Below are 12,415 nucleotides of genomic sequence, written 5' to 3'. Positions count from 1 at the left end.
GAAAGCCTTACGTTTTGAAATGTGTATACAAGGTTGCAATAGACATTTAGACTCGTTTAGAAATGTTTTTGCTTTAAATGAGAAAGAGCATGGCTTTGCATCAGGAAGCCTTATGTTTAATCAAGTATTGAAGAGGGATCATGTTCTATAATGGGGGAATGTATCTTTTAGGGGAGGGAGAGAAACCATGGGGCATTAAGGAAGTGGGAGAGGAGAAAGATGGGAGTGAAAGGGATAGGAGACCACATGATCAAAAGATGAGAAAAGTTGTATTGAGGTTAAAGGATGTACAAGGATTCAAAATGGATGAGGATGAGAGCATGTTCAAGATTCAAATTTGCGAGGGATTGGAAGCTTCCGATTCTCGGCAGCTTCGAGCTTTCTTCCCACGGACTCAAAGTAGGACGGATCGAAGGATTTCGCAAACTCCTTTCACTCACGGATGGGCAGTTTCTTTCCTTTTCTGTAAGGAACAAACGGTACGTAGGAGCACTGAGCTACTTCATAATCTAGAGCATGCTGCAAAGCGAGAAGCCTCCAGACTCCAGAGTCCAGACTTTAAAACGACAATCGAGTAATTTCACACGGTTTGGCAGTCGGCACTGAGAGTTCGAGTGCACACTGCACGCATGGGAGGCGCCAACGTTTAAATCCTACCGTGACTTTTCTGACAGATTTACACCGAAAGTTCATAATAAGAAAGCGGAAGAATATGCGCTACCTCCTACACTTTTTGGTCAAGGTTGAAGAAAGCAGCCGTTGAGACGAACTCACTCAATCGCTAAGCCCAGCGACGAACTCAATCAGGAATCTTGCACGCTGCCCAGCTTCCAAGCTCCAACTACGGTCGAAAGATTTGTCGGTTTTCGCAGTTCGGGCGGTGCGGAGGCTGCCACGCACAAGGAATTCAAACTTCAAACGTTTGCGTTTGAATATGCAGGCGACTCGCAGGCAAGCGTCAGCTTTTTGCGGATCTGTGTCAGTTTTGGCGACTCGCTGCTCGCAGGCTGCAGCATGTGTGATGAATGGGCGATCCACCGCTGCTATTTGTCGTGGACGCACAAATCACCCGCGACCTCCTCTCTCCTGCTTCGGATGAGTTATTTGGCTCCCTGGCATTGTTGCTAAAAAACCTCTTGAGCTTCGAACGACGAGTTACGTAGCGAAACTCATTGTAATTTATCAACATCTGATCGGACTTGCAGTATCCGAATCCCGACGGATATAAATTGGTAACGACGACGTTAAGAGAGAGCCATCAAAAGCATCACCTAGGCCCAAACTTAATGCGGGCGTTGCCACATCAGCCCAAGTTTGGGCCGTAGATATGTTTGCCACATCACCTCAACTCAATAATGTACCTCATTCCATTTATGCTATAAAACTCAACACATCCCTCACGAAATTGTCTTTAACAAACTAGCTCTCTTGGTTGCAGCTTCTTCTCGAAAGCTGAGAGTTGCAAAGAAGCAATCAAAGCAGCATCTTTAATGTAAATTTCTCTCTTTTCGCGCAAATTTACTATAATGCCAACTAGTTGTTGGTGAGGTGGATGGTGCGGCTCCCATGTTTGCTTTATCGTTTAGTTCATTGACAAAATGTCTTTCCCCCCTAATATATGGACAACACGTGCATGATATGGTGTGATTATGAAAATATGAATCTTAGTGTTTGTTTTACAATAATCTTGACTGCAGCATTCCAAACCATACGTTGTTTTACCCACTGATTTGATCGATCCATTTACTAGCAAGAAATATCTCAAATAACCCATTGGTTTGATATCTTAATAAGGTCCAATCCATTAAGAAAGGAATTTCTCAGGCAACAGAAGTAACATGGCTTTCCTTCAAGATCTAGACCATGATTAGGAGTTTGTTTTTATTAGATTAAACATTTGGTTGATAATGATAAAAAATCTAATCAAAACTTTGTGCATTGTGCATGTGATCTATATCCATAGAAGTAGGTACAAAAGTATAAAAAGGTATAGGTAGCAAAGGAGGCAAGTTTGGAAACTCAATCCTCTGAGCAATGAGAAGAGTTTTATGCATCGTCTTGGTGGAACATCATAGTATAGTATGTTTAAATTTAAATTGTACTGTCAATATTTTTATCAATAGGCATCTGTTGCACCTATCTTTGAGTCTATCACTAGTAGAATTCTAATAAAATATAGGTAATACACTATAATAAAAATAATACAACAAGCACATAATTAAACTAGTTTAGGGTCCCATTCAACCACTATGCAAAACAAATCCTTGGTTTCTTGTTGGAATCCCATGCAAATGTATTGCATTTTGGTAGTCTTCTATTAGATGGAAAAGTCTTTAACTTTCATTCTATCCTTGTTATCCATTATCAAAATCTTTGCATAAGTGGAGGTTTGTGGAAAACTTTTTGTTTTATCATTAAATTGTTTTGTATTACTATTTCAAGGGAATTTTCAGATGGAAAGGAAATAGATTTAGTCTAAGAGCCGAAAATCGCCTAGCCCCATCAAATGTAAAATAGATTACTTAGCACTCCTCCATACTTTTTTGCAAGCTTGGCATCAAGGAATTTGGATGGCCATGACCACGACCGCAACTACCATAAGCATCACTTTGGCAATAAAGGAGAGTATTTGTCCTAGACATGAATGTCCTGCTTCTCAAATCAATCAATTTGAAATTTGGCAAGGTGATGTTAGATTGTGATAAGTATATGGAAAGAACCATCTATTGAACCACCTAGTATGCATAGACACTTTTGCTTCAATTGGTTTGAAGTATGAATTCAGAGCTACTGCAAACTAGTGAAGGGGGATTGCATACTCAAAGTTTGCTTCCCAACCATCAAAAGAAATTGAAGTTTGGTCGTAGGATAGAGTTGTGTTTAACATCATATATTTTCATTGTCCCTAAACCAACCTTCCACAAGTATCTCCAGCCCATTTTGGCCAATTCTCCTAATTTAAATGAAACCAATACTATTGTATTGATGACACTCCATATATGCTCACTTGGAGAAAGCTAGGCTCACACTTCAACTTCATAAATTCGACAAGACAAAAACCTCAACATTTGCAAAGCTTCCTAAAAACAATAGATAATGATTGGTTATGGAGGTGGTTGTATGCTTTAGATCACCATGAGTTCCTGCATAACACCATCATCTATACATAACTAGATTTAGAGACAATGCATGTTATGAGGAGATACTAGGAAAGAGGTGAAAGGAGACGTTACTAGGATTGTACATAGAAAGCCTCATACTTTTTCCTTCTCTTGTATTTATGTAAAGTCCTCTCAAAGTCATGGACAAGTTTACCTCTATATTGTAAATGGAGAATGAGAATAAATATATTTTTTCATGCTCAATCATCTTTCAAAGATGTTCGTTATTAGTTTCGATTTTGGCCATATATGCCCCTTTTGGGTAAAAAAGAGAATAGAATACATGTACTTTTTCATGCTCAATAATCTTTTGGGGATGTTGGTTATTAGTTTCAATTTTGCCCATATATGCCCTTTTTTAAATTAGCTTTTTAGTTTCCATGTCTAAGTCCATAGTCAACAATACTCACTTAATCCACGAGAGCAAATTTGTATTTATCTTATAAATCTCATTACATTGGAGGGATGCACTCCATTGGTTTAAGTTTTGAACCCTCTCTAAGGGTAGTACACCTTTAGTATGATACACCAGTTTCAATGAAGTATGGCCCTTTTTATGTGAGATGGTATGTTAACACTGCCTTAGACACTTGTAGGTCCCAATAGCTTGGATGTCTTACAACCATATTTCAAATGAACTTACATAAGATCCCATTAGCTCTCTCTACTTGTCCATTTTTTGATGACTACTAGTAGATGCTTAATGAACATTCATCTCACCAACAAATCAATTGCCTCATTGATGAAATGTGAACCATTCTCTGAGATAATGTTCATGTGAATGTCAAAATTAGAGCAAATTCTCATTATGAGGACTTAGTCACAAACCAACTAACTATTGGTTGTAGGATTAGCCATGGCTTCATTCCACCTCATGACATATTGGGTGGGCATGAGGCTATTCGGGAGGATAAGAGAGAGATGTGGGGAGAGGTTATGGTGGAGAAGCTACATGGGAGTGGAGGAGAGAGGTAAGAGGGTTGCAGGAGAAGATGTGTGAGGGAGTGGGTTAACTAAGCAGAAATGTGAGGGGCTTGGGGAAGATGTCACGAAGGAGATAGAGAGGATACTAGGGGAAAGAGAAACAGAGAGGTGTATGGAGATCTATGTAAGGAGGGGTCACAATGATGTCATGGGGTTGATGAAGTTAGAGACTAAAACGTGGGGCTACAAGTGATAGAGGGAGGGTAGGGCAATTGTGAAGTAGTGAGGGGGTTTGAAGAGAGAGGTGGAGAGGAGGGGGTGGCCTGGGTAGCCATAAAGGGGGTGGAGAGTATGGGGAGAAGAGTACAGGGGGTGAACTAAGTGGTTTGTAATGGAGATTTAGTGGTGAGGAAGGGGAGCAAGAGGGGGGTCATTGCAAAGGATTGAGTTGGAGGGAAGAGTGAATAATGTGAATTATGAATTGATAAGGAAAAGGTGGTGGTGGAATGGATGATAGATAGAGTACATGAGGAGAGGAAGGGAGAAAAGAGAGGAGGAGAGAGGATTTTGAAAGGAATGAGGAGAGGATAGAAATTGGGAAAGAGAGTTATATGAGGGGGCGATGAGAGAAGTATGAAAGGTAACATCTAGAAAAAGGAATTAGGACACGGGAAGAAGAGGGTCAAGAGGAGAAGGTATTGAACAAACATAGGGGAAGAGACATGGCAGTAAGTGGGAGGGGAGGGATAGAGAATATGAAGGAAGAGGGGAGAGCTCATCATAGATAGTAAGGAGGCATCTATTGACATCAAAATATTGAGAAATATTCATGACAGAGAAGAGGGTGTGTATGCATGTCCTTCTTCACTTGCAACTAGATCCACTTTATAGCCAACACATGAGTATGCGAGGGTTAAAGGCCACTATGCCTTAACCTCAGTTATGTACAATACTCAAACTATATATATATATATATATATATATATATATGGATGACATAGAAGATTAGGGTGCTCTGCACCACCAAAACTTGTGTGGTTTTCTTCTAGCTCTCCCTCTCTCACCCTCTTCCATTCCACATCCATTGACAACACTCTCAATCAGTATTAGAGCCCGCATGGTCTATTTGATGTGCTTGTGGGTGGTCTAGCTGAGCCCATGTGCGTGCCTGGAGCCCGAAGTCTGCTGTGCAGTAGTACTGTGGGAGGAAGGAGAAGATTTGTGGGTGAGTTTAACTACATCCTAGTATGCAGAGACCTAGAGAAACCTTTGGAAGAGTTCTTTTGGTTTTCTAAGTGTTTTTTTTGCAAGCTTGCAGGTGGTTTTGGAGCAAAAAGACGTTTTTTGACAATTCCATTGTTTCTTTTGACGACGAGACTGAGAGTCCACAATGACTTGCAGAGGCAACAATTGCTTGCTTTTAGTGACCATTGCACTTCAGGAGTTCAAAAACCCCTTCATTCTTGAATTTGGGATCATTTCATTGGCTTTCTGTCTCACTATCATTTCTTGAAATTTGAAATTGCCTTACCATTTACAGAGGGGAGGGTGATAGCTTCAGCCCACTTAGTGACATACTGAGTGGCTACCAAAAGATACTTCTTTTTGCAGACAGTCATGGGCAAGGGCCCAAGAAAATCTATTCCCCACTTCTGAAACGGATGGATGGACATCACTAGGTGATGTTGCCTAGGACGCAAATCCTTCCTACCAAAGAGTTGGCATGGTTCATAGGTTTTAAAATACAAAGTGACATCCTTGAACAAGGTCGGCCAATAGTACCCAGCACGTAAAATCTTCTTAGCTGTATAGTCACTGGCATAGTGACCTCCACAAAATCCATCATGATAATGCTTCAATACCTTAGGCACTTCATCTGCATCAATGGCTCGTCTTAGTACCCCATCCATGCCTTGACGGTACAACACCCCATCAAAGAAGGTGTAGCGCCTACTATCTTTGCGGATCTTCTTTCTCTCATAGCTAGTACTTTCTGGAGGAAAAGAGAAAGCAGTCAGAAACCTGTAGATACCACCATACCATGGATCCCCAATTTCTATGGCCGCTACAAGGGTTACATCGAGGCACTCCTCTAAATCAATCAAAGCATTCTTCAAGTTGGAACAACCCCCTTTTACAATTTTGAAAGAAAAATCATATTCTTGTAGAACTACCAACCATTTGGCCAACCGACCCATGGGATTTGGTATTTGAAGAACCTACTTTGCAAGACCATTGCTAGAGATTATAATGAAGGATTTTCCAGCCACATAATGCTTAAATTTCTCAATGTAGAAAACCAAATATAAGGCATGCTTGTCAGCCTTTGAGTAGCGTCATTCGGTGTCGAGCAATTGTCGAGAAGCAAATCGAATGGGATACATGAACCGATCCACCCCTTGTTAGAGAAGAATACCTGCCAGAGTGTGCTCACCAAACTTAGGATTGATATAGAAAGTCTTTAACCAATCTAGATTGTGTAGAATGGGTTCTGAAGCCAAAGCATTCTTGATTTGTGCAAACTCATGATCACAATTCTCATCCCAAGAGAGATCAACCCCATCTTTTAATAGCATAGTCATGGGTCGTGTCAAAGCAACATATTGATCAATGAAGCAGCGATAGTATCCTGCTAGATTGACAAATGAGCGTACCTGATGTTTGGTTGTTGGTGGGGAGAGCTTGAGGATGGCTTCTACCTTCTCGGGGTTAGGCTTGACGCCCTCAGATGAGACAATATGTCCCAATAACCTCCCTTGAGTGGCTCCAATGGTGCATTTCTCAGGGTTGAGACTGCCATTTGCATCATTGAGCCTTTGGAAGGCCAATCTAACCTTCATGACGTGCTCCTTACGTGATGAGAATATACAAAAATCATCTAAAAACACCTCCAAGAAATCCCCCAAATAAGGAGCAAACACCATCTGCATAAATCTTTGAAAGGTAGCAAGAGCATTGGTGAGGCCAAATGGCATTACTTTGAATGCAAATGTCCCCCAGGGTGTGGCAAATGTGGTTTTAAGTACATCTTCTTCGGGAATTCTGATTTGATAAAACCCAGAGTAACCATCACAGAAAGTATACATCTCATGACCACTTACCTTCTCAAGAATGAGGTCTTGAAAGGGAAGAGGATGATGGTCCCGCTTAGTGGCTACATTGAGTTTCTTATAATCAATGCAGACCCGCCACTTGTTGTTTTTCTTTGGGGTGACTACCACTGGTGAAACCCATTTAGTATTGTGAACCAGAACAATAAACCCAGCTTCTATAAGTTTCTGCAACTCTGAGCACAAAGCATTGGTCTATAGGGGCCCTAATCTCTGATACTTCTGAGCCACAGGCTTCGCATCAGGCTTCAACTCTATCTTGTGTTCTATGGCAATCACATGGCGAAGGTGGCGGTAGCTAGTTGCGAAAAGGTTAGGGAAATCTTTGAACATTTCTAGGAACTCATCTTTCTCACTTGGAGTGAGGTCTGGGGAAGGCATAGATTCAAGCTATTAAGGACTAGCTGTTACCTTTTCTGCAAGTGGAGGGGTCGGAGACACCACCATCATGTAAACTTCCTCCTCTGAGAACTCCCCCCCTGGTCTGATTCTTCCATTGATTCAAACACTAAGGATGAGAGAGTATCACAGTCTTGCTCCTCTTCTTCTTCTGGTTCCGTGGCACCTAGTTGCACCGGGATCTTCTCCTTAGAAGCACCAAAAGACATGTGTCCTGTCTTCCAATAGCTGACTGCATCATTCTTTCTCAACCATGGTCTCTTGAGTATGGTTGGGTAACTCCTACCTGTATCTCAATGTCCACTACATTGAAATTGACGATGGTGGTCGACCCATTAACAGTGATGGGCAAATCCTCAATGACTCCCAGGGTGGCGAGTCATCAACCATCTGCTACCTTGATTCAAGTGGAGGAACGCCTTGTACATTTCAAATTCAATTTCTTCATGATTCGGGGCACCATGATATTACATGCAGCTCCCCCATCAACACACACATTTTTGACACGGCAATTATCTATGATGACATCTACTGTATGTGGGTGCCGATCAATTTCTTCAGAGATAGAAGATACCTCTCATACCTTTCCCTTTTTCTTGCTCCTCCTTGTTGAGAGACCTTGCTGTAGCTCACGTCTCACCTTAGGGCTTAATGCTATTAGTTGAGGGAGCATGATGCTCAAAGAACGACGAGCAAGGTCCTAAACGACCAAATAGTCTTCTTGCCCTGAGCCGATGGGAAAATCCGAGGGCAACCACTTACTCCTGCGAGATCTTTTAGTCTTCTCTATTGGTGGGTCTGCCATCTTAGCATCTGAGGGCTCTAAGAAAGACACCTTCTTCCTGGGGTGGCCTGATCCATAGTTTGTTGGAGAGGGGTCCGAGGTGGTACGACTTCTTTTCTCGAGGTCAAGGATCTCTACATCAGAATCCTCAGTGCCAGATTCACTTGGAAGATTCACCCTTGGAATATTGGGACATTCCGTGCGATAATGACCTTTTTGGTGGCACTCGTAGCATACAATAGTAGCTCGGTCTCTTGGAGGGCGGTTGGCTTGATTTCTGATGCCGACCATCTCAAGCCCAAGATCATTCAGGGCCTTGGCTAGGTCATTGACTCCGAGTTCTTTTGTAGGAGGGGCCTCTTTAGCTGGAGGGGCCGAGGGAGTAGAAAGGAGGGGGGCTCGTGGGTGAGGCTGGGGAAATCTTCGAGGCGGAGGGTGAGAATATACACCTTGTTGAGGGTAAGCATCTAAAGGAGGACCATACATTTGAGGTGGAGGCAGTGGATACATCCCTCATGAAGGGTGGGGGTATGCCCTTGAACGTATCTGCACAAGGTTTAGGACACCCATGGAAATAGTCTCTGACCATGGGAGTCCATTCTTAAATGAAGCAATGGAGTTACTCATGGATCACATGGGTATTGATCATCACACTTCTAGCATCTATTATCCGGTATCCATGGGTCAAACGGAGCGGATCAATGGGACCCCCCAGGTCGTTGTTGCAGGAATTGAGGGGGTTGCGAAGGGACAATCGTCTTCTTTGAAGCGGGGCCATACTGAACTTTATCAAAATTTTGAGCAATCTCATGTGCTAGCACCATAGTTTTTGGATTCTCCCATTTAAGCTTGAGGCGGAATTCGTCACTTGCTCCTGCTACAAGGTAGCCAAACACATGCTAAGTCATTCCAGCTCAAAATCCGTCATTGTCCTCCTGCGTGGTAATTAAACGGTCCAGGAGCACGGCCGCTCGATCCACATATTGACGCGCCGTCTCACCTTCTAACTGCTTCAAGTTTGCCACCTGTAGGTACACATTCTCTGGCTCCTCTTCTTTGCCAAAATACTCAATCATCGCTGCTGTCAACCTTGGCCAACTTTGGCGAACATCTTTGGCCTGCTTCTCATACCACACTTGAGCCAAACCCTCTAGAAATGTGGGAAGAACCAATAGCCATATGTTTTCAGTAAGAAAGTTGAGAGAAACACAACGGCGCTTGAAGGCCACAAGATACTCATTTGGATTTTCTTCAACCCGTCCACAAAACACGAGAATGTCAGCCATGCTTTGTAGATGGAAAAGAGAGAGGCAAGACGAGGCTTATCTATGGACAAACAATAGAAAGAGGAAGCTTGAACTGAAAATCGGGTGAAGATACATCCACAAAGCACACATAGGCAAGTTACGGTGTGACTGGTGTATTGTAAAATACTACACGGGAAGAATCTTCAGCATAGAATAGCACATAGACAATCTTAAAAGGACCAACCCTCATGATATCACATCCATCTTTACAAGCGAGGGTTAGAGACATGGTGCTGCATGAGGTTGTTCATCAAGGCAAACAAGAATGCCATGACAAATGTCAACAGTTGGAGAGCTTGCACATCACCTTCAGCTTCTTCCAGTTCTTGTAGTCGCCATGCTATTTCTTCAAGGGGTGTGCGGTCTGGCATCCTTCTTTTGAGCAATGTCCTTGAGGACCTTTCTGATGATCTTCCGAAGTCGGTAAACTCGTATCAAGTATGCCCAACACTTAGTTTCATGATGACCACAACCTTTGCATTCCTTACAAATGATCACGCTCCTTTGTGGCTTGCGGCTTTGTTGGGGTAGTGCTTCCACTCGCGTCATGCGTGATTAAAGTACAAGCTTCACATGCCAAGAAATCAGCTCAAAATTTAGTTGCTGATTTCTTGGCACGCGAGCTCGAGGGATATGCTGAATTTTTACCTCTTCAAATTGGTTGCAAAGTTCCAATGCTTGTTGATGTCGTGGAACCAAGCCTTTGCTCTGCACCTTCCACTAACTTGTACACACTAGTTGAGAATCTCCTTGCACCTCAAGTTGCTTGACGTGATGTTCTTTTGCCTTTTGTAGTCCAAAAATGAGTGCCGAGTACTCAGCTTGATTGCAAGTACCTGCAGGTGCAGACTTGCTATAACAATACTGCTCACCACCCAGTAAAGTGAGCTTCTCACCCACGCCAGCAACCTTGGTCGAAGGTTTGTAAGCTCCATCAAATTGAAGGATCCAAGATGTCATCACACCAAGACTAAAATTCGGGCATCCTAAGTTTCTCGGTAGTCCAAGATAGGTAGAAGGAGAGAGTGGGGAGAATTCAACACTTGAGCCAAACATTTGGCACCAAATAAACTTGCAATCCTTTGTTGATAGTTTATCTTTAGACCAAAAAGAATTACAACTTGAAGCTCGAAATGAGGCACAAAAGGTTGATTAGGTACAAATGGATTCCTTGGTCGAAACATTACCAACCATAGCCGAGGCCTAGAAACCTTTGTAGTGAGATTGAGAATAAACCATTCAAGACGAGCTTATCCATAGGAATTAACAAGCAGATGCACCAAATCTCCCCCCAAGCTTGGGAAGCATCCCACCCTTCGATGAAGGACACCCTTTTAATTACCTCCGAAGCAGCAAGTAGCTCGATCACTGCACAATGAGTAGAATTAAAATCAAAGTTCTCCCAGCGTATCAATAGTTCTTCACCTTGAACCAACCACGGTGTATCATCCCACCCGTCGTCTTCTTGAACAATGCATTGGTGGACAATCAGCCGTTGAAGGTCGACGTGAAGATCAAGAAAGAGATCTCGCCAATTGGTAGCTGTAATGAGCGGAGGACCAGGCACCAAATCCTCAAACTCGTCGAGAAGTGACATAAATATCCACTCTCCTTGTGTGGCGTGCATCCGTGAAGTGGACTTGGAAAAGTTCTGAATCGGCGATCTAGCAGGAGATGTGAATAGAGCACATGAAATGAAGTACTTTTGCTTTTTACAGCAAGAGTAAACTCTCCACGGTTAGAGAGTTACAGTTCTCGAGATTTCAATATATAAATAAAAATCATTACATTTTCATCACTTCCAACTTGTTGGCCCAATGATAAAACTCCCTTTTGTGAAGGTGGAGATCTTGGGTTCAAATCCTACTCTTTAATAAAAAGAGAAGAGAGGAGAGGAGAAGGAGAAGAGAAAGAGAAAAGAGAGAGGGGGGGCGCGGGATCTGTTGTTACAGTTTTGCAGAAACTCAGAAAAACTCTGTCCGCGACCAGAAGACGCAAGAGCCCAGAAAACTGTCGCACGGGTGAACACAGCAGACCCGCGAAGCAAGAAAATTGTCCGCGACCAGAAGACACAAGAGCCCAGAAAACTGTCATGCGGGTGAACACAGTAGATGCGCGAATCAAATGCGCATGCAAGAACTCAAAAGGAGCACAGATGTTACAGTTCTGTAGATGCGACTGGTATGAGCAGAAGATTTGTCGGCCAAAATATACGTAGGAACCGTGAGCAGAAATCAGGCAGACCGAAAGTCCAGAAGCAGGGAGGTTTTGCAACCGTAGGGACAGGGAAGGTACACAGTTTGGAGGTGCAAAAGTAGAGAACTGTGCACGGAAGAGGCTCCAGAGCCACACCCAGTCGTAGGAGTAACAGGTTTTACACTACCAGCCATGGATATTTCGATCCCAGCAACCACACCATTTCTATTAACCGGAAAGAGGCTAGAACCTAAGCATGGTGACGCTCGACGGCCATAGAGGAAAGGAGAACGTGAGGGCGAAGCGTTATCATGGGAGGGGAAAAGGAATTAGAAGGGGAGGGAATGAAGAGGGAGACTATGACACAAGGGGAAAGGGAGAGGGGGAAAAGAAGCATCTACATGATGGGAGGAGGAATGTAAAGATGGAGACATCAAGGGAAGAGGACCATGCTTTATTTTGTAAGGAAGAGAAGGGAGAAATCAAAGTACTAGCTAGATGGCTTTACAAGAATGAGCGTGTCCCATCAAGGAT

Source organism: Dipteris shenzhenensis, chromosome 1, assembly GCF_047967505.1.
Source record: "Dipteris shenzhenensis isolate YYH24624 ecotype China chromosome 1, Dip_SZ_1.0, whole genome shotgun sequence".
Lineage (NCBI taxonomy): Eukaryota > Viridiplantae > Streptophyta > Polypodiopsida > Gleicheniales > Dipteridaceae > Dipteris > Dipteris shenzhenensis.
The sequence above is the reverse complement of the archived record's forward strand: the minus strand, read 5'-3'. Positions refer to the sequence as shown.